General features: G+C 37.3%; 1 protein-coding gene across 4 annotated transcripts in view; it reads right to left on the bottom strand.

Annotated features, from left to right (window-relative positions):
* The window catches only part of ZNF644 (zinc finger protein 644), a 101,038-nt gene that overhangs the window by 79,730 nt on the left and 716 nt on the right, over positions 1 to 20,592 (bottom strand). The window contains exon 2 of one of the 4 annotated variants that reach the window (XM_011956035.1): positions 18,892 to 20,119. The exons of 2 other annotated variants lie outside the window; for them this stretch is intronic. The gene's annotated coding sequence lies outside the window, so the exon portion shown is untranslated. Of the gene's footprint in view, positions 1 to 18,891; positions 20,120 to 20,190; positions 20,429 to 20,592 lie in introns of those variants that run through there. One more of the 4 variants, XM_011956038.1, reaches the window with a different exon arrangement.

Genomic DNA, 20,592 nt, shown 5'->3' with positions numbered 1-20,592 from the left:
GATAGCAGAAGAAAGAATCGGTGAGTCTGAAGATAGGGAAATAAAACCGTCTAATCCAAAGAACAGAAAGTAAAATGACTAAAGAAAAATAAACAGATCCTAAGAGACCAGTAGGACACTATGAGGCAGTCCAACATATGTAACTCAAGTCCCAAAAAGAAAGGAATGAAATGAGCATAAAAAATTTTTTGTTGAAGAAACAATGGCAAAAACATTTCAAATTCAGTAGAAAATACTGACTTAACAAATCCAAGAGTCTCAACAAACCCAAGCGGAATATACACAGAGCCACATATGCATATATATCATAGTCAAGCTGCTGAAAGCCTAAGAGAAAACCTTGACAGCAGCCAAAGAAAAATGACTGGTTACATATCAAAAACAACAATACTATTAATGGTTGACCTATCAGAAAAAATGGAGACACTGAAACAACATCTTCTATATCCAATGATACTATCCTTCAAAAATGAGTTGAAAAAAAGTTATTTTCAGAAAACAAAAATTGGGTTTGTGGCCAGCAGAGAAAACCAACAACTAGAGTTTTAAAAGGGGGAGGGGAAGGAAAGTAGTAACAACACTAAATCAAAAATATGACATCAGAGGCTCAGGGCCCTCATCAGAACCTGACCATGTTGGCACGCTGATCTCAGACTTCCAATCTCCAGAACTGTGAGAAAATAAATTTCTGTTGTTTGTAAGCCACCCAGTCTATAGTACGTGTTACACAGTAGCCCAAACTAAGACACAGACATGAATACTGCACCCAAAAAATTGCAGCATACACATTCTTTCCAAAGACACACAAAACATTTATAAAACTTGGCAATAAACATAGTAAAAGGTACTCAGTCACATTGGGAATCAGGGAAACGTAAAATAAAAATCACTATGAGATAACCCTACATACCCTCTAGAATAACAGAAAATATTTGCCAACTATATACTTAACAAAAGACTCATATCTAAAATATTTTAAAACTCCCAAAACTCAACAGTAGAATATAAGCAAAAATTTCAGAACAAGGACCTTCGAAAATCATCTCCTCCATAAAACCAGCAAGATCACTGGCAAAAACTGTGAAAATCAACATTCTGTGAACTCTGGAAATTAGCCAAAGGCTTGGAGCAATCTAGAAGAGTGATAAATGGCAGAATCTTATTTGGGAAGACCAGCACACTTTAAGGCATTTTACCTTCCCCTATTCCCATCCTCCCCCATAGCTGGGTAGTAGCTTTGAAAATTACCAGCCTGGGGGATCAGGCCCAGTGGCTTATGCCTATAATCCCAACTACTTGAGAGGCTGAAGTGGGGAGAACTGCTTGAGCCCAAGTGCTTGAAACCAGTCTGGGCAACATGGTAGTACCCCACCTCTAAATAATGTTTAAAAATTAGTCAGGCATGTTGGCATGCATCTGTAGTCCCTGATACTCACGAGGCTGAAGCCAGAGGATCAGTTGAGCTCACGACTTTGAGGCTGCAGTGAGCACTGACCACGCCACTGCACTCCAGCCTGAGCACAGAGCCAGACCCCATTGCTTTATAATTAAAAACAAAAAACCCAACAGCCTGGCAGGCACTAGGGAAGACAGAAGAGGTTTGGTGCTCCTTTAGTACCTCATTCCCAGAGAACTGTCATTATTTAACATGTCTGGTGGTCTCCCGGAAGGCTCTACTCCCAAAGCTAGTTTAATTTGACCTGACTCAGCACTTAACTAGTACAAAAAGCTTCCCCCGATACCCTAGGACAACCAAAGGACATTTGTCAAAAAGAGGTAACTTTCACATTGCAGCTGGCTGAGGGAGAGAAGAACAGCTGAGGCAAACAATAGACTAAAAGCTTTAAAAAGAAAAGCTGGGGGCTTTATAAAGCTCCATCATATTCCTGAGACTATAGAAAGCCACATGTACAGAAAGGGCTGTACACATGCCCAGTAAAGACCTAAGTGCTCACCTCTAGCTAAACTTGAGGCTCTGCACAAGCAGGAAGTAAAGAGTAAGGCAGAGTTGTAAACTGCCTGGTTAAGTGTTGAAGGAGTGTCCCAATACACACATAACTTCAACAAAAAGATGTATAGCTCCCAGGCATTTAAGGAAATCTCTGTCCAATCATTAGCTGACCACTAAGCCAACCGAGCAGAGATTTCAGTGCCTATGTGTGACAAAGAATACAGATTTTATAGAATTAGTTTCGAAAAAAAATCGCTAAAATAACAACACTGGGGCAGAGAGGAGAGGAGAATTTGATTATCAGAGTTGTGACATTATTTTAAATGTGCAGTATTCAACAAAAAATTACAAGATATAAAAAAAAAGAAGGAGGAAGTGCGGTTCATACACATGGAGAGAAAAGCAGTCCACAAAACTGTCCCTGAGGAAACCCAGACATAGCACTGACTAAACTAGACAATGTTTTAAAATCAGCTACTTTAAGCATATTCAAAGAACTAAAAGAAACCCATGTCTAAAGAACTAAAAGAAAGTATGAGAATATCAATAAAAGATAAAAAAATTATGACAAAAAAATGTGGAATTGAAAAGCACAATAACTAAAATGAACAATTCACTAGAAAAGTCAGCAAACCTGAAAATAGATCAACTGAGATTATCTAGTGTGAGGAGCAGAAAGAAAACCAATGTTAAAAATGCATAGGGCCTACAACACCTGTGAGACAACATTAAACATACCATTGTATACATAATAGGAGTTTCAGAAGAGAGGGGAGATAAGAATGAGGCAGAAAGAGCATTTGAAGAAATGTGACTAAAAATTCCCCCCGTTTGATGAAAAACATTAACCTAAACATCCAAAAAAGCTCAAGGAATTACACAGAGGATAAACCCAAAGAGATCTACACCTTAGACATATCATCGTAAAACTGCTGAAAAAGGAAGAGAGAATCCTAAAAGAAGCAAGAAAGAAACAACTTGTCACAAACAAACATCTTTAGTAACATTAATAACTAATTTTTCATGAGAAACCATGGAGGCCAGATGGCAATGGTGTCAAAGTACTGAAAGAAAAAGACTCTCAACCATGAATTCTAGAACTATTTTTCATAACAGAAGGAGAAATTAAGACATTTACAGATTTAAACAAATACTAAAGAGTATCCCACAGGCTGAAATGGAAGAGCACTAGATAGCAGCCTGAATCCATTTGAAGAAATAAGGAGTATGGTGAAGGTAACTACATAGGTAAATATAAAAGACAGTATAATTGTTTTCTCTCCGTGACTTTTTCTTCTCCCCATTTAAAAGGTGTAAAAGGATGTATGTATGGCAATAATAACATGAAGGAAGGAGAGAGAACAGAGCTATATAGGAGCAAACTTTTTGTATATTATTAAGATTAACAGTATTAATTTCAACTAGAAAAAAATTAAGTTGTTAATTATAATTCCCAGAGCAACCACTACAAAAATGAATTAAAAGTATACAGTACAAAACAAGTGATTCAAGTGATACACTTGAAAATATCTATTTAACACAAAAGGCAGCACTAGAGGACTAGAGGAATAACTACCCCAAAAAACGAGACATATAGAAAACAAAGAGCAAAACAGCAGATGTAAATTCCACTTTATTGGCAATTATATTAAATGCAAATTAATCAGGCACTCCAATCAAAAAGCACATACTGGCAGAATGGGTAAAAAACATAATCCAACTATATACTGGCTATAAGAGACACACTTGAGATTAAATAGATACAAATAAACTGAAAGTAAAAGATCAAAAATGTTATAGCATGCAGAAAGTAACCAAAAGAGAGCTGATGCAGCTATTCTCACAGCAGAAACAATAGACATTAAGACAAAAAATTGTTACTAGAAACAGAGAATGTTTTGTAGTAACAAAAAGGTCAATCCATCAAAATTACATGCCACTTATAATCATGTGCACACCTAATAAGAGAACCCCAAAATATATGAAGTAGAAACTGACAGAATTGAAAGGCAGAATTCAAAAAGAATAGAAACCCTAGTACTTCACATTCAATAATGGATAGTATAGACAGAAGATCAAGGAAATAGAAGAATTGAACACTATAAACTCTACAAAACACTCCACCTAACGACAGCAGAATAAGGAATGTTCTTTAGTATGTATTATGTGTTAGGCCATCAGACAAGTGTCAATAAATTTTAAAGGAATAAAAATCATAGAGAATATGTTCTCTGACCACAATGGAATGAAACTAGAAATCAATACCAGAAGGAAATTTGGTAAATTAATATGTGGAAATTAAGCAACAAACATCTAAGTAACCAGTAAGCCAAAGAAGAAATTGCATTGGAAATCAGAAAATATGTTGAGATAAATCAAAACAAAAACACAACATACTAAAACTTATGGGATGAAGTAAATGCAATGCTTATAGGGAAATTTACAGCTATATATGCCTACATTAAAAAAGAAGGTCTTAAATCCATAACCTAACTTTCTATCTTAAGAAATTAGGAAAAGACAAACTAAACCCAAAGCAGACAAAAGAAAAAAAAATAATAAAGAACACAGCAGAAATAGAGAACAGAAAAAAAGTAGAGGAAAAAAAAAATCAATGAACCCAAAAGTTAGTTATTTGAAAAGAACAAAATTGACAAACCTTCAGCTAAACTAAGAAAGAAAAGATTGAAATCACTACAGTGAGGAATGGAAAAGGAGTCATTACTACCAACCTTATATTAATAAAAAGGATTATAAAAGAACACTATGCAACTGTATGCCAACAAATTACATAGTGTAGATGAAATGAACAAATTCCTAGAAAAACCCAAACTGTTGAAACTGACTAAAGATGACACAGGAAATCTGAATAGACCTAAATCAAGTAGAAAGAACTTCCCACAAAGAAAAGCCCAGGACCTAGCCAACCACGGTGGAGAGCACCTGTAGTCCTAGCTACCTGAGAGGCTGAGGCAGGAGGACAGATCATTTGAGCCCCGGAGTTCGAGGTTGCAGTGAGCCAAGATTGTGCATTGCACTCCAGCCTGGGCAACAGAAGAAGACTCTGTCTCATAAAAACAAACAAACAATCCATGACCACACTGCTTCCCTGGAATCTGGGGAACATTTCAAGAATTAACACTATTTCTTCTCAAACTCTTTCAAAAAATAGGAGAGAACACTTCCTAACTCATTCCTATGAGGCCAATATTGCCCTCATACCAAAATCAGACAAAGTTATCATAAGAAAACTACCAACAAATATCCCTTATAAATTAAATCAGAAAAGTCCTTTTTTTTTTTTTTTTTTCTCTAAAGACACGCCATCTAGATCCCTTCATCCTCCTGTCCCAAGCTGAACTGGTTACTCTTCAGACCTCCTGTACAGCACTATCCTTGAATCTCCCTTCATAATCATGCTAGAAATTCTCTTTACTCATCTGTACTACATCCTATTTCCTGGATCCCCCTCTTTTTAGTTATCCCATTACTTTGATGGAGCCTGTGCCTTCTAGTAACTTCCTGATATGGTACTTTTGAAGTAAAGATTCTAACAACCTCATACGTTTCATATTTTTAGCCTCCTCCCACACTTGATAGACTGGTATAGAATGAAGAGTTTGGAAATAGCTTTCCTTCAGGATTTTGAAGGTATTATTCCATTACTGATTACTCTCCAATGCTACCTATTTCCAATCCCTCCTTTGTGCTCCATTCCCGAAAGCTTTCTTGATCTTCCCTTTATTTCTGGTGTCTGAAATTTTACCATGATACATCTTGATGTTCTTTTTTTCAGTCACCATATTGAGCATTCATGAGCCCTTTTACTGTGCAAATTCACATAATTTCTTCCATTTTCTCCCTTTTTTTTTTTTTTTAAGACAGCGTCTCCTACTGTTGCACAGGCTGGAGTGCAGCAGCGCCACCTCAGCTCACTGCAACCTCTGCCTCCCAGGTTCAAGCGATTTGCTCAGATTACAGGTGCATACCAACATGCCCGGCTAACTTTTGTATTTTTAGTAGAGACGGGGTTTCACCATGTTGGCCAGGCTGGTCTTGAACTCCTGACCTCAGGTGATCCATCCACCTTGACCACCCAAAGGGCTGAGATTAGAGGCATGAGCCACCACACCCAGCCAATTCTTACTTTTCATGTGTTGAACGTGCATGCAAGTGTGATCCTCTAGTTTTCTAATTTTCTCCTACTTTACAACTCTTTTTGTCCTCTGTGGGCGTTTTCTCAACTTTATCTTCCAACCTTCTAATAAGAATTTAATATTCTGAATTTCCAATTATTCTATGAAGTGTTTCATACTCTAAATTTCTAGAAGCTTTTCTTTTCTCGGCACTGCTTTTTCATAGCATCCTTTCTTGTTTCAAAGATGCAGTATCTACTTCTGAAGAAATCAGTAACTTTTTATAAAAACTTTTCTTCTTCTTAAAGTATTTCCATTTCCCTCTTCTCTTTCATATAAGGTTATCCTCAAATATTTGGTGATCCTTAATCTCATATTTAAGGTTGAGGCATTTAAAAGTTGCCTAGAGATTCTGTCTTAATGAGGAGACATACTGTAGGATTATCAATCTGGGCCACATCTGTTATCAGTTAGACATTTTTCCTGATCTCGTCAGTTTGCTGTCACAGGATGAATCTTTTAATCTCACAGCTAGATGGGGCAAGAACTTGTCAGCCAGTATTCTCCGAACTGGGAGGGAAAAAGAGATTGGGAATAACTCTCAGATCAACATGTAGATTTTCATGTAATTCTCCCTGTTTTCCAATATGATGCCCTTAACCTGAACTGTGCCTACTGTTCTCAAGTACAGAGATCCTCAGGTTGAATGTCAAAGAAGAAAACTTGGATGAGGCAGGAGTCCCTTTCCTGGAACCATCAGTGTTGCTTACTTGTTACACAGACTTTTAGACAATTCCTTCAGAGGTCCCTGCAGACACCAATTCCTGAAGCATTCCAGGGCCCTACAGCACCAGTTCTAGACTAATTCTAGGCCTTCTCCACTGACAGCAGAAGGTTCAGCTTTCTCTCATCTACAAACAAATGGAGATAGGGCTATTCTCAAGAACTATGGAGCCATACACAGGTATTAAAAAACAACTACTTAAGCAAGCAATTCAGAGCAGCATTTTCAGAAAAGCTTCCTATACCACTAGTTCATCAGGATAATGAGAAAACAGCTGATAGTTCTGCTGACATTCCTTCTCACCCATACTATCATACAGAAACCCCATTTTTCAGAGATGTAGATGAAATCTCTAGGTCCCAGTGATAGCAGGGAGCAACTCACTGTATTTTGCTTTAGCTGATCTGCCTCATCAGATAACTTGGACAAAGTCAAACATACCTCCTGATTTTACCACGTTCCCAAAAACCTCACTATTAATGTCTTTACTTGCTGCAGTTAAATGGTAAGTAATAATTGCGCAGATGAAGGTGATACATAAATAACTAAGGTTGAAAAGCACAGTAGAAAGACAAAAAACTGACAGCAGGAATAATGGAAGGCTGTGTGCCCAAAGCTGGAAAGGACTTCATCAGTACTGACCACCAGAATAAAAAGGCTAGTCTCAGTAGCTCACAACTGTAATCACAGCACTTTGGGAGGCCAAAGAGCACTGCTTGAGCCCAAGAGTTCAAGACCAGCCTGGGCAACAAAGTGCGACCCGTCTCTACAAAATAGTAATAATAATAGAAAGAAAAGAATGGCTTAAGAGAGCTTGGGCAACACCTGTTGGAAAGGAGCGAAGGGGAAAGACTTAGTGCCAGCAGAGAACTACTACATACTAAATCCTAAAAGCTTAATATGTCCAAGTTAAGCCTATATTAACTGTGAGAATGTTTAAAATGTAAATGTTAAGCTAAAACATGGTATCTTAAAACTCTAAAACTATTAGTTCCCAAGCTTCTGTTCTATTTCCTAACTCTTAAAAAAAAAAACACGAGGATTTAAAAAATTGTATTACTTTTATAATTTTTCCTGTTTTTCTAATTCTATTTTAAAAATGACCTTTACCCATTATAAAACATAATGTACATTCAATTTAGGAATTATTAAAAACTCTACATCTTAAGAACATTATTTTCCTATAAAAGCAGAGTATTCCCAAATGTTCCTATATTTTAAAACAAGTGTCTACTTAAATATAAATATGTAGTACTCATTGTTAATTTTTATTATTTCCTGTTTTCCCACCAGCTCCAATGCAAATTATAATGTCTCTTAAGCCACGAATAAAATACAGAATTTTAACTCAAAATTCAGCATACAAGTTCTTATCAGTTACCTTAAATATTCTTTACTTAGGAAAACACCATGATAGCATAACTTTCTTGGTTTTCAAAATAAACTTAACAGAAAAAAAAGTCCAAGTCAGTTTTTTTTTTTTTTTTAGAAAAAGGTCTACCTCAATTAGTGCTAGTAAGTCATATGCAAACTCTATCTCCATTTATTTTGAATATCAGAAGATAATAAAATTCTCATTCTTATTTTAGCTCTGCACTATAAACTGAGGAGCCACAATATTTGATTTATTTAAAACTACATATCCTTACTCTTAATATACCCTTCCCACTCACCAAGATAATAAACACTAACTGGCCTTCCTCACTTCAGTCTCCTCTCCAATCATGCTGTATCTGGCTGCTAATCATATTTCATGTAATTCTGTTCAATGATCTTCAGTAGAACTCCTTATTTCCAATTTCTAATCCAAACTTCTTCAGATCCCTCCAGCTCATGCCACAATCTTATGATTTTTTACTATATTCATTTAAAATAGACTAACCCAGGAAAACGCTTGCATTCCACAACTTTCATGTCTGTGTTTTTTTTTTTATTTTTCCTGAGCCACAGTCTCACTCTGTCACCCAGGCTGAGTGTGGTGGCACAATCTCAGCTCACTGCAACCTCTATGTCCCAGGTTCAAGTGATTCTCCTGCCTCAGCCTCCCAAGTAGCTGCGATTGCAGGCACCCACCATCACACCTGGCTTTTGTGTGTGTGTGTGTGTGTGTGTGTGTGTGTGTGTGTGTATTTTTAATAGAGACTGGATTTCACTATGTTGGCCAAGCTGGTCTCAAACTCCTGACCTCAGGTGCTCCACCTGTCTCAGCATCCCAAAATATCTGTGCTTTTTTAATATGCTCTTCCCCCTAGCTGTTATTTCCTTCCCTTTTCACCAACCTATACATACCACTTCTTCAAAATCTAGGTAAAAAAATTATTTTTGTCAAGAAGCTTTATTAACTAATCTTATTACAGATCATTTTATTTTGTGAGCTCAGTAATTTAAATGTTTCACAGTTAAGTACTCTTCAAGTTATATCTTAGATCATGAGCTCTTTGGAGTAGACACCATATCCTGTGTTCTGTATATGTGCATTCCTACTCCTAGTGAAGCATTAGCTGAATTTTGTATGACAACTAACCCAGTTAAATAAAACATGTGAAAACTGGAGGAAATACAACCAGACAAACAAGACTTTTCTGAATACAAAAAAACTGAAATCTCCCAAAACTAAATTCAAATGTAACATTCATTTTTGTCAAAACAACATGTAAACATAGAACACAAACTTGAGTGTATTTTTTTCTACATACATTAGTTCTGAAGACTATAATTAAAATTCTAATTGTTTTATGTTAGTGATTTTCTAAATCTAGCCCCCAAAAGCTGTTATGTATAAAGTCTCAATATTTTGGAGATAATAATGATACAGTTTTTTTAATGTCTAATTTAACCAATTTGCTTTAGCCTTTTATACTTCACAAAAGCTACAATAAGAAAAGTTGACAGGCGAGATTTTATTATTTCTTCAAGACAAATACTAAAATCCTTGGAGCAAGAGTATATTAAACAAATTTATTACAAATTCCAAAAGACAAAACTTCTTTATATAAATATTTTCATTTATAAACTCAAGAGCATTCGCAATCCAAATGTTAATGAGAAAGTCTTTTCATATCCATTTCTGCACAATTTACATATTCATTCTTCAAAACTAGATATACTAGAAAGTGAAGATACATTTTTTATTATTATGTACTTTTTTTATTATTATGTACTTTTAACAACAACTTTATTATAATACACATTTCAGAAAAAATTCTTTATCTGCAAAGCACTAATTTAATATTTCTATACTACAATAAGGTTTCTACTGCTCAGTATTTACGAAAAATAAATGCTACAACTATTAATTCCATTTGGGGAAAAAAAACTGATTCAAGCACTAAAAGTAAAAACCATGATGAACAATTCTATTTCAGCTTTCCATTTATAAAGTCTCCTACATGGGCTTTAACCATTCACACTTGTAAGCAACTGTCCATAAGGTAACATTCTAGTTATATTCTACTTTTCTGTTGGACAGGTTAGATACCTACCTATAAAAAAAAAGTACACCTATTTATTCCTACTTCTAAAACTAAAATCAGAAATACCCATATACCTTAATAAGCAACCTAAAATGCCTAATAGCTAACTGATAAAATACCTGGAAGCTACTATCAAAGAGGCTCCCAAAACCGTCTATATAAGGAGGCAATCCACAACCTCCTCCACCTACTTCCTGGCTATATGCCTAGAGAACACTGTAATGACAGCAAGCCAGGCAACTATATTATCAGTGGAGGCAACTCAAATCTCTGCATTCTAAACAAAATATCAAGTCATAAAACTAATGTCTAAAGGAGTACTATTATGAACACTAAGAAGCACCGCTCTGATTTTGTCACTGGGGGGAAAAAAGGGCCATAGTACCAAATTTCATTTGATTTACCTCCCAATTCATAACAACGCCAAACAAGGACAGAAGAAAAGAGAGATGGATTCAAGCATCAATTCTCACTAACCTTGGGAAGGAGAACAAATATGCCATAAGAAGTTCAGAAACAAAAACTCCAGCCCGGGCAACATGGTAAAACCCCGTCTCTACTACAAAAAAAAAAATCAGCCAGGCATGATGGCACGCACCTGTAGTTCCAGGTACTCAGGAAGCTGAAGTGGGAGGATCGTTTGAACCTGGGAGGTGAAGGTTGCAGTGAGCTGAGATTGCGCCAATGCACACCAGCTAGGATGACAGAGTGAGACCCTATCTCAAAAGAAAAAAAAAGGAAGGAAAATAAAAAGAAACAAGCAAAAACTAATTTATAGTGATAGAGGTTAGAGGCTAGAATAGCGGTTACTTCTGTAGGGAGAAATTAATAGGAGGGAGCATAAGGCACCTTTAATCAATGAAGAAAAACATTCTTCTACATCTCAATCTGGGTATTTCATTTAAAAGAGATAGGCTCTAACCAGGGAAAATGCTTGCATTCCACAACTCTCATGTCTATGCTTTTTTTACATCCTCTTCTCCCCAGGCGTAACCCAGTACCTCCCAGTACCTGGGAGTTACCTGGGTATACTTATATGTATAAATTTACTGAGTTGTACTTAAGATTTGTGTACCTCACTGTAAGTGCACTTTGAGTTATACCTAAATAAAACACTTAAAAACAAGCAACAATAATAGCTAAATCTAAAAACCTTTTCTCAATTCTCATCCTTCTTTATCAATCCATCATATTGTTAATCACAGAACATCAATATTCCCTAAATGAAACTCTTTCCCTTTTGAAGATCCACAAGGCTTTGTTAGGATGTTTTTTCCAGCATTTTCTGTGGTGTCACATTAATTCTCTCTAAATATTAATTCAATATTTATCTTTTTTTTTTTTTGGAGACAGTCTGACTCTGTCACCTATGCAGGATGCAGTGGCATGATCTTGGCTTACTGCAACCTCCACCTCTCAGGTTTAAGCGATTCTCCTGCCTCAGCCTCCCAAGTAGCTGGGATTACAGATGCATGCCACCACGCCCAGCTAATTTTTGTATTTTTAGTAGAGATGGGATTTCATCATGTTGGCCAGGCTGGTCTCGAATTCCTGACCTCAGGTGATCTGCCTGCCTCAGCCTCCCACAGTGCTGGGATTACAGGCGTGAGCCAATGCACCCAGCTAATTCAGTATGTATCAAGTGCTCATGTATGAGACATGAATTAGGCACCCTCCAATACATATTCGCAATCACACACACACAAACCGCAAACTACATTGTGTGTACACACAAACCGCAAACTACATTCCCTAAACTGGATTCAAGTCACTCTATTACCTGGTATCAAACTGTATTTGCTTAATTTTAATTCCCATCACTTCTTTATGGGAATATTCTTCTCAAGCATTTTCTGTTTTCAGCCATCCTTTACTGTTCAGTTCAATTTCTGTATTATTCTTTGTTTTTTTTTGAGACGGAGTCTCGCTCTGTCACCCAGACTGCAGTACAGTGGCCGGATCTCAGCTCACTGCAAGCTCCGCCTCCCGGGTTTATGCCATTCTCCTGCCTCAGCCTCCGGAGTAGCTGGGACTACAGGCGCCCGTCACCTCGCCCGGCTAGTTTTTTGTATTTTTTAGTAGAGACGGGGTTTCACCGTGTTAGCCAGGATGGTCTCGATCTCCTGACCTCGTGATCCGCCCGCCTCGGCCTCCCAAAGTGCTGGGATTACAGGCTTGAGCCACCGCGCCCAGCCTAATTTCTGTATTATTCTTTCTCTGTAACCCTACAGGACTTACTATCTGTAATTGCACTGTCCAACACAGTAACTGTATGTGGCTACTGAATACCTTAAGTCTGGCTAGTCTGAATTGAGATGTGCTTTAAGTATGTAATATCAACAGATTTTGAAGACTTAATATGGTTAAAAAAATAAAAAATGTAAAATAGTTCAATCATGTTTATATGTTGAAATAATAGTACTTGAGATATGCTGCGTTAAATAAAAATCCATTAATAAAATTTCACCTATTTATTTTTATTTTTTGATGTAGCTATAGAAAATCTAAAATTGCATTTGTGACTCAACTTATATTTCTATTGTGCAGTGCTGACCCATACAATCTATTTATAAATGCCCACAAATTATCTTTTTCTTCTTCTTAAACTAATACAAATTGTATATATTTATGGTGTACAACACATTTTGAAAAACATATAAATTATGCAATGGTTAAATTTAGCTAATTAACATATGGATTACCTCACATAGTTATATTTTGTGGTGTGAACACTTAAAATGTCCTCTCCTAGCAACTTTGAAGTATGCAATATTAACTATAGTCACTGTGTCCCACAAATTATCTCAACATATAATGCCATCTTCCCAATGAGTGCCAGAATTCGCTTTTTTCTTTTATAAATTAAATTATATTAGGAATTACTAATAGTAACTAGATAAGTTTTAAGTGCCCATTTGATTTTAATATCCCTTTAAGATTTTTCACAAGGAAGCACAGGCATTTCAAAGTGTTAAAATATATTTTAAAAAGTTGTTTTCAGAAAGCTATAAATTATTCAATTTGTCATCTGTATTTTACTTATATCCAATTCTAAGTTCAAATGTCCCACCAGCAAGGACAGATGGCATGATTAAACCTGTAGCAATCCAAATCCCATAAAGTATTAGTTCTGATTAAGTCTGTTTTTTTCATCTTAGTCACTCAGTAAAGGGCAGCATCCATTTTGGTCAATATCATTGTATCAATGTCCAGCAGCCAAGACAAAGAGCCTTTACATGGTGGTATGAATAGACAATGTGAGCAATATGACACCACTTGAAATAAGGGTAGGGAGAAAAATGTCTTTATAATGCTAAGTTTTAAAACTAGCAGATGAAACTTACAAATTGTGTAACAACTAGGTAAAAGGATATATATATATATAAGAAGAATAGGAAGGTAGAACAGAAAGGTCTCCTCTCCAGACCTTTCTCAAGATGTACCTAGGTTCAAACTTGGCTGCTACACTATTAAGTGGATGTGTTTCCTCACATGTAAAGTGGGAATATATATATCACAGGATTATTAAAAGAATATAGTGGATGCTTACTTAATGTCATCTGTCTTTAATACTAATAATTATATAATGGTAATAAGATTATGGGTGACTTCCCCCCCCACTTTCCAAATTGCTGTAAATACTTTCCAAGCATAAATGAAAAACTTACAATTTCACACTAGCACCCCTCCTCAGGTGAACCTAAAATTATTTTTATCAGCTGTCTTTGACAAATTTGCTTGTAAGCTTAAAATCTGTGTTTGTGCTAGGATTACGTTGGTGGTAGAAAGAAAATTAAAGAGGGGGAACTGATAACTTTAACACCATACCAGCACAGACATATACAAAACAAAGTGTGGTGAGGAAAACAGCAAAAGGAAATGCTGTTTGGGAAATTGCCAACTCAGACTATCCAATGAAAAGATTATATTCCACCCTTCTCAATCTAGCTACCTACCAGTCACTCCTCACTCTCATCTTGGGTTTATATGTACGTTACAAATACGCATAGTCACTGACCTTCTTCTCTCTACTAATGGTCACCACATGGCCTCACAGTCAAAAACTGAAAGGAGAGTGAAGAAATTCAGGATGTGTAACAAAGACAAACCAATGCACTGGTTGGGAAATAACTTCATTAAAATGTACTCATTCCCAAGTGCATCTACTCATCTGCTGACAGTGCTGGGAATGCATTCCTGAAATATTTAACCTGGTTATAAGATTCTACTGCTAGAATCAGAGGCACACTTCGACGCCTACCTCTCACTTCCTCTATAACAACCTTGTCTTTACAGGCATGGCTTAAAATGGTACATTAGCAAAAGTACACAACTCCAAATCACTCACAGGTGAAAATTTCAAGTTAATGTAGAAAGAATAATTAAACAATGGTAACAATAACTATTATTACTCTAACAGCTAACACTTACTTTACTCAGTATTGTGTGCCAGAAAGCTAAGGACTTCACACGAATTAGGTAATATCAACCCTAAACCTCTTTGAAGATGGTAATTACTAATTCCACTTGCTTAGTGCTCACACAGCTAAATCTGATCCCTGCCAATTTTACTTCAAGGCTTACACTTTTAAAACTTATCACATCCTGCCTCTTTATATATGCATAATTACAATTGCAATTGTGATTCTGTGTGTGTGTGTGTGTGTGTGTGTGTGTGTATATATACGCACACAGGTGTGTGTCTGTGTGTAAAGTATTTAGTGAGTCAGTAGCAAACAAAAGGCAATTCCAACTCTGTGAAGGCTTTTACCCACCTTCACAAACCAACAATAAATTGGGAATCACCCCTCTCCTCCCCACTAAGTGGTGCTCTGAAAGTACTAGTTTTACAATCATACATCACTTAAGCATGGATGTACATTCTGAAAGATGAGTTCTTAGGCAATTTGGTCACTGTGCAAACATCACAAAGTGTACTCAAACCTACATGGTAGAGCCTGCTTACACACCTAGGCTACTTGGTATAGCCTATTGTTCCGAGGTCACAACATGCTCTTGTAAAGCATGTTACTGTACTGAATACCATACACAATTGTACATAACTGTTAAATATTTGTGTATCTAAACACAGAACATAAAATACAGTAAAAATACAGTATTATAATCTTACAGGACCACCATCATAAATGAAGTCCACTACTGACCAAAAAAACACCATTACGCTGCACATGACTGCACTTAACATCTTCCTCAAGAATCTAAGGAAAGAGATACCTGTAAGTAAAATATTAATCTTTTCAAAAAATTAGATAAAAAATTGATTGACTACAGGTAAACATGCTTTGTAAAGTGTAAAGAATTTTAATCTTAACACTTTGTTAGGTATTTTTTATTTTCAATTGTCTATTTGGCTCAAAACATATTTATGTTTCTAGAGTTTGTACAAAGTCTTTTTTTTTTTTGAGACAGGGTCTCACTCTGTCACCCAGGCTAGAGTGCAGTGGCACAGTATCTGCTCACTGAAGCCTCTGCCTCCCAAGTTCAAGAGATTCTCCTGCCTCGGCCTACTAAGTAGTTGGGACTACAGGCACGTGCCACCACGCCCAACTAATTTTTGTATTTTTGGTAGAGACGGGGTTTCATCATGTTGGCCAGGCTGGTCTCAAACTCCTGACCTCAAGTGATCCGCCCACCTCAGTCTCCCAAAGTGCTGGGATTACAGGTGTGCGCCACCACACCCGGCCTGTATAAAGTATTTTAAAAGCTGTATTTCCAACTTAAAAGAAGATATACATACCAAAAGGCTTAACACATAAAATCTGCATTCATCACTCTAACCCAACTTCAATTCTACCAAAATCTAGGCTAGCAGAATTAAGTTTCATGGAACAAATCACTTATCTTTATTTTTACTTACAAGATCTGTTTCAAGGATTCCGAACGAAATGGAAAGACTACAGCTAGCAGACAGAAGGGGTAGTGCCAAGATTAGTAGAAGGAGAGTGGAAAGAAAATCTCTCAGAAACGCTAACCTTAATCCAGTCTCACTTTCGCCCAACCAAGAGAAGTGTGCACTGCTGCTGCTTCTGCCCTGGCAGGCTCCTTGTCCTCTTCCTCTTGAAATTCTCTGCTTTTTTCCTCCTGGAAAGTTAGTCTCACAGGGCTGTTTTCCTAACATTTCTCAACTGTCAAAGGATTTCTTATCTTGAAATTAAAAGAAAAAAAATCTACTAACTCTCTATAATCACGTAAGAGTTCCCAAGAAGTTCAAAAAGAACAGTAACTCCTGCCAGGCACGGTGGTTAACTCCTGCCAGGCACGGTGGTTCACGTCTGTAATTCCAGTACTTTGGGAGGCCAAGGCGGGTGGATCACCTGAGGTCAGGAGTTCGAAACCAGCCTGGCCAACATAGTGAAACCCCATCTCTACTGAAAATACAAAAATTAGCCAGGCATGGTGGCGGTCGCCCGTAATTCCAGCTACTTGAGAGACTGAGGCAGGAGAATCACCTGAACATGGGAGGCAGAGGTTGCAGAGAGCCAACATTGCACCACTGCACCCCTGCCCAGGCAACAGACTGTGACTCTGTCCCCCCACCAAAAAAAAAGAAAAAGAAAGGATAGTAACTCTATGGTACAACTTGGCAGATCTGCAAAAAAAAAAAAAAAAAATAGAATGCAGCAACTAAGACCTTGGAGGAACTTCCTCTCCCTAAAGACAGACAGAATTTAATTTCAAGTTCTACTACCCTTGGGGTCTCCTGTGATCTTCATGTTTGTTTCTTAAGGAGAAGAGGAAACATCTTTTAGCCAACCAGCAGGGTGAGCTAGTGCTAGCATCAGTTCCATGATTCTCAAATCTCCCAAAACTCAATGGTGTAAATGGCTTGCACTATTAACAGCAATTTATTTCCCTGTAATAAACCTGAACCAAAAACACCACGTCTAGAACTGCTTCAGTCAATGCTATACCTGACAACTTTACTCAATACTTACAGATTCTCCATTTATGACACATTCTCTTCACCAGAAAAATAACAAATAAGTGTAAATAAAAGCTCATTTGAGTATGTATCCATAGTATCCACTCTTCATTCTCGTTTTATTTTATAAGGTTACTAATTTAAAACATTTAGAAAACACTTTAAAAAAATGGCTAAAACAAGTGCTCTATAAAATCAGGGTTAGATAACTCAACATGCCAATTTCTCTATTTGCTACAAGCTACAATCGTCTTAGGACCTGACTGAAAAGCCTTCCCACAAGAGTAAGATTCACTTTTCCTTCCAGAATTACATCCTAAGAAAATGGTCAAAATAAGTAACCCTAAAGAACAGTATTTAGGATGACAGAAAAAAATGGACCTGACCTTTCTCTAGATTGCTAATATCCCACCACTTCTATTCTCCTTGAAACTTTCTTTTCCCCTCCTGCTACCCATTAACAGTCTCAATTCAACCAAAACACTCTTATAACTTGAATGACAAATTAAAACTGGAAAATGTTTAAGGTTGGCAGGTGACATACCACTTTGTAACTACAAATAACCTGAAAGTGACTCTAATTTTCACAAAATGAAAGTGCAAGTAAATCCACTCACATAATATTGAAAATTGTAAAACAGCTTATCAACTTACAAATATCAGTAATTTAAAAGCACCTGAAATGACCCATAAAAACTTTTAAAACCTTAAAACAAGTTAACTTTTTGCTAAATTTGACATTCAAAGAAGTTAAAGATCACTGTAGGGTCCCACCATAAATGACAGTCACTACTTGTTCAATTTCCTGACAGACCTTAGAGATACCACTCAGTAGAAGCAGTAGTCTTAAAAAGTTGTTTTTTAAAAAAGGAACATTCTGAGTGGCACATTTGTTTATCCAACCAAAACACTTACAAAATGAAAGACACCATTATTTTCAGCATTGATCTCATTTCTTTTCTTATGTAATAACTGGCAATAACAGCAGTTATTTCAAACTTTCAAAGAAATTTATCAAGTACCTGGTTGTTTTTTAATTTTTCAATTTCTGGGTCAAGACTGCATTTGGAAAACCTTAAAATTCAAAAGCAACATTACTCTGAAACTATCCGATATGTCTGTATTTTGTACCTGATTGTTGCACTGAAAGTCACTTTAAAAACTAAGTTACCATATAATATGAAAGTTTTTTGTTTTTTGTTTTGAGACGTAGTCTCACTGTGTCGCCAGGCTGGAGTGCAGCGGCATGACCTCAGCTCACTGCAACCTCTGCCTCCTGGGTTCAAGTGATTCTCCTGCCTCAGCCTCCCGAGTAGCTGGGACTACAGGCGCGCGCCACTACGCCCAGCTAATTTTTGCATTTTTAGTAGAGACAGGGCTTCACCATGTTAGCCAGGATGGTTGGTCTCCATCTCTTCACATCGTGATCTGCCCACCTCGGCCTCCCAAAGCCCTGGGATTACAGGCGTGAGCCACCGTGCCCAGCCAATACGAAAGTTTTTAACTTATTGTCACAGAAGTTCTCATGAACCTAATAATATTTAATTAACAAGTATTCTCAATAACATCCCCTTTTTTAACCATTATTAGTTGTAGATATTCACCTTCTCATCCCAGCAATATGACAAATACAAACAGCAATGGGTAGAGGCTGAAAGGCAATTTTCCATTATGCCACTAACTTAATCATCTCTGGACCTCAATATATTGTAAAAGAGGAGGGTAAGAGCAGTTGTTCTTCGATATTCCTTCCACAGTAAAACTATATGATCCAGGAAAACATTTGCTAATGTTAATGCGTCTCCTACTCATTAATACAAGACTGTTCTGTATTAGAAGCTAAAAAAAAAGAGAAAATACATATCTGAAAAGAATAAGGAAATGAAAGTTAAGTAATGCTGAAAAATTCAAATTTCAATTTGAACACAGAGATCTAAACACTGATGTGTTTAAATATCCCTCCAATCAAGGAATTCTGTTAATGGCCAACACAAAACACTAGGTGTTTCAAAATTTTGTACTTCATTAGTTAATACCAACACAAAGTATGATATAATTGCAGTACAACTTTGTTAGAAATCCTAAGGCTTTTTAAAGCAATACATACCACTGCATTAATACTAATCAAGCTTTATGTTTCACCAATTAAAAAGTCTTAAGCTAGATTATAGCCTTATTATAAAAACGAGTTTTTTCTTAGCAAACCTACTAAAATGCAGTATTACTGCCACCAAGTTCCCTAGATACTTACACATGCCACTGAAGGCAAACAGCCAGGTTTCCTTTCTTTGAGAAACTTTAGTTGTCTATTTTTTGAAACGTTTTCGTTCCTATGGGACCAAAAAATGTTTACAACTAAAGCAAACTACTGCAGGGAGGGAATACACAATTAAAACAAATCTACCAACCAGATGCAACAAGCGTGGAATTAGTCAGGACTGGACAGGACAGACGGTGGTGTTTTGATACTTCTGTTGAAAGTATTAACAAGACAGGACCATCATTCGCCCCCAATTATGTTTATCCCCTCGTTGAGTTTGATGATCACACAAAATCTGAAGTCTAAATATAAACGTTTTTATATTCAAAGTCAATATTACTTATACAGTTCAAGAAAACTTTTCCACTAATGTTGCTAAACCATAGATGGATCCCAACAAGAGTTGTCTGTAGAAGTCTCGTAACAAGTAACCTTTAGCTCCACCACCTAAGCTTCCAATCACTGAGAAGAGTCTGGGACAACTCATCTTCAGGTTCACGGGAGAAGTGGAGCACACCTGCTTTCCTCTGGCAGAGTAACTTCCCAGGGACACAAAGGCCAGAGAATCAGACCTGGAGAGGCAAAAAGCTTTAGCTGGACACCCACCAAGTCCCTGGCAACCCAAACACTTCGAGCGATTTACCTCTTGCTGTTACTTCCCAGGCACCTAGTCGTATAAGATCTTGCAGGACGCGGGGAGGGAAGGGCTATGCGGTCCTGTCCCAAGTAAGGGGAGGGGTGTGTACAGTAAATGCCGGAGCCGGCGTTTCTGGCCACAACCGAGCAGCCTCAACGAAAGGGGTTGGTGACCGCTCTCGGCCCGCCCCGTTACTCAGTGCATTGCAATGGCGACCGCCAGGCTCCCCAAGCCGCCTGATCTCGGCCCCTTCCCCCTACTGCTCACTGGCTGCTCAGCTTCATGTGACTAAACAAAACCCCCAAGTCTAGTGCCCAGCTCAGCCCCTTTGTGTCCGCTACCGGATCCTCCGACGCCGCAGCGGAAAGCACCCCCCGCCATCCCTCCGCCGAGTCCCGCCCCGCGGCG

This window comes from Colobus angolensis, unplaced genomic scaffold (assembly GCF_000951035.1).
Source record: "Colobus angolensis palliatus isolate OR3802 unplaced genomic scaffold, Cang.pa_1.0 Scaffold41, whole genome shotgun sequence".
Classification (NCBI taxonomy): domain Eukaryota; kingdom Metazoa; phylum Chordata; class Mammalia; order Primates; family Cercopithecidae; genus Colobus; species Colobus angolensis.
The sequence above is the reverse complement of the archived record's forward strand: the minus strand, read 5'-3'. Positions and strand labels throughout refer to the sequence as shown.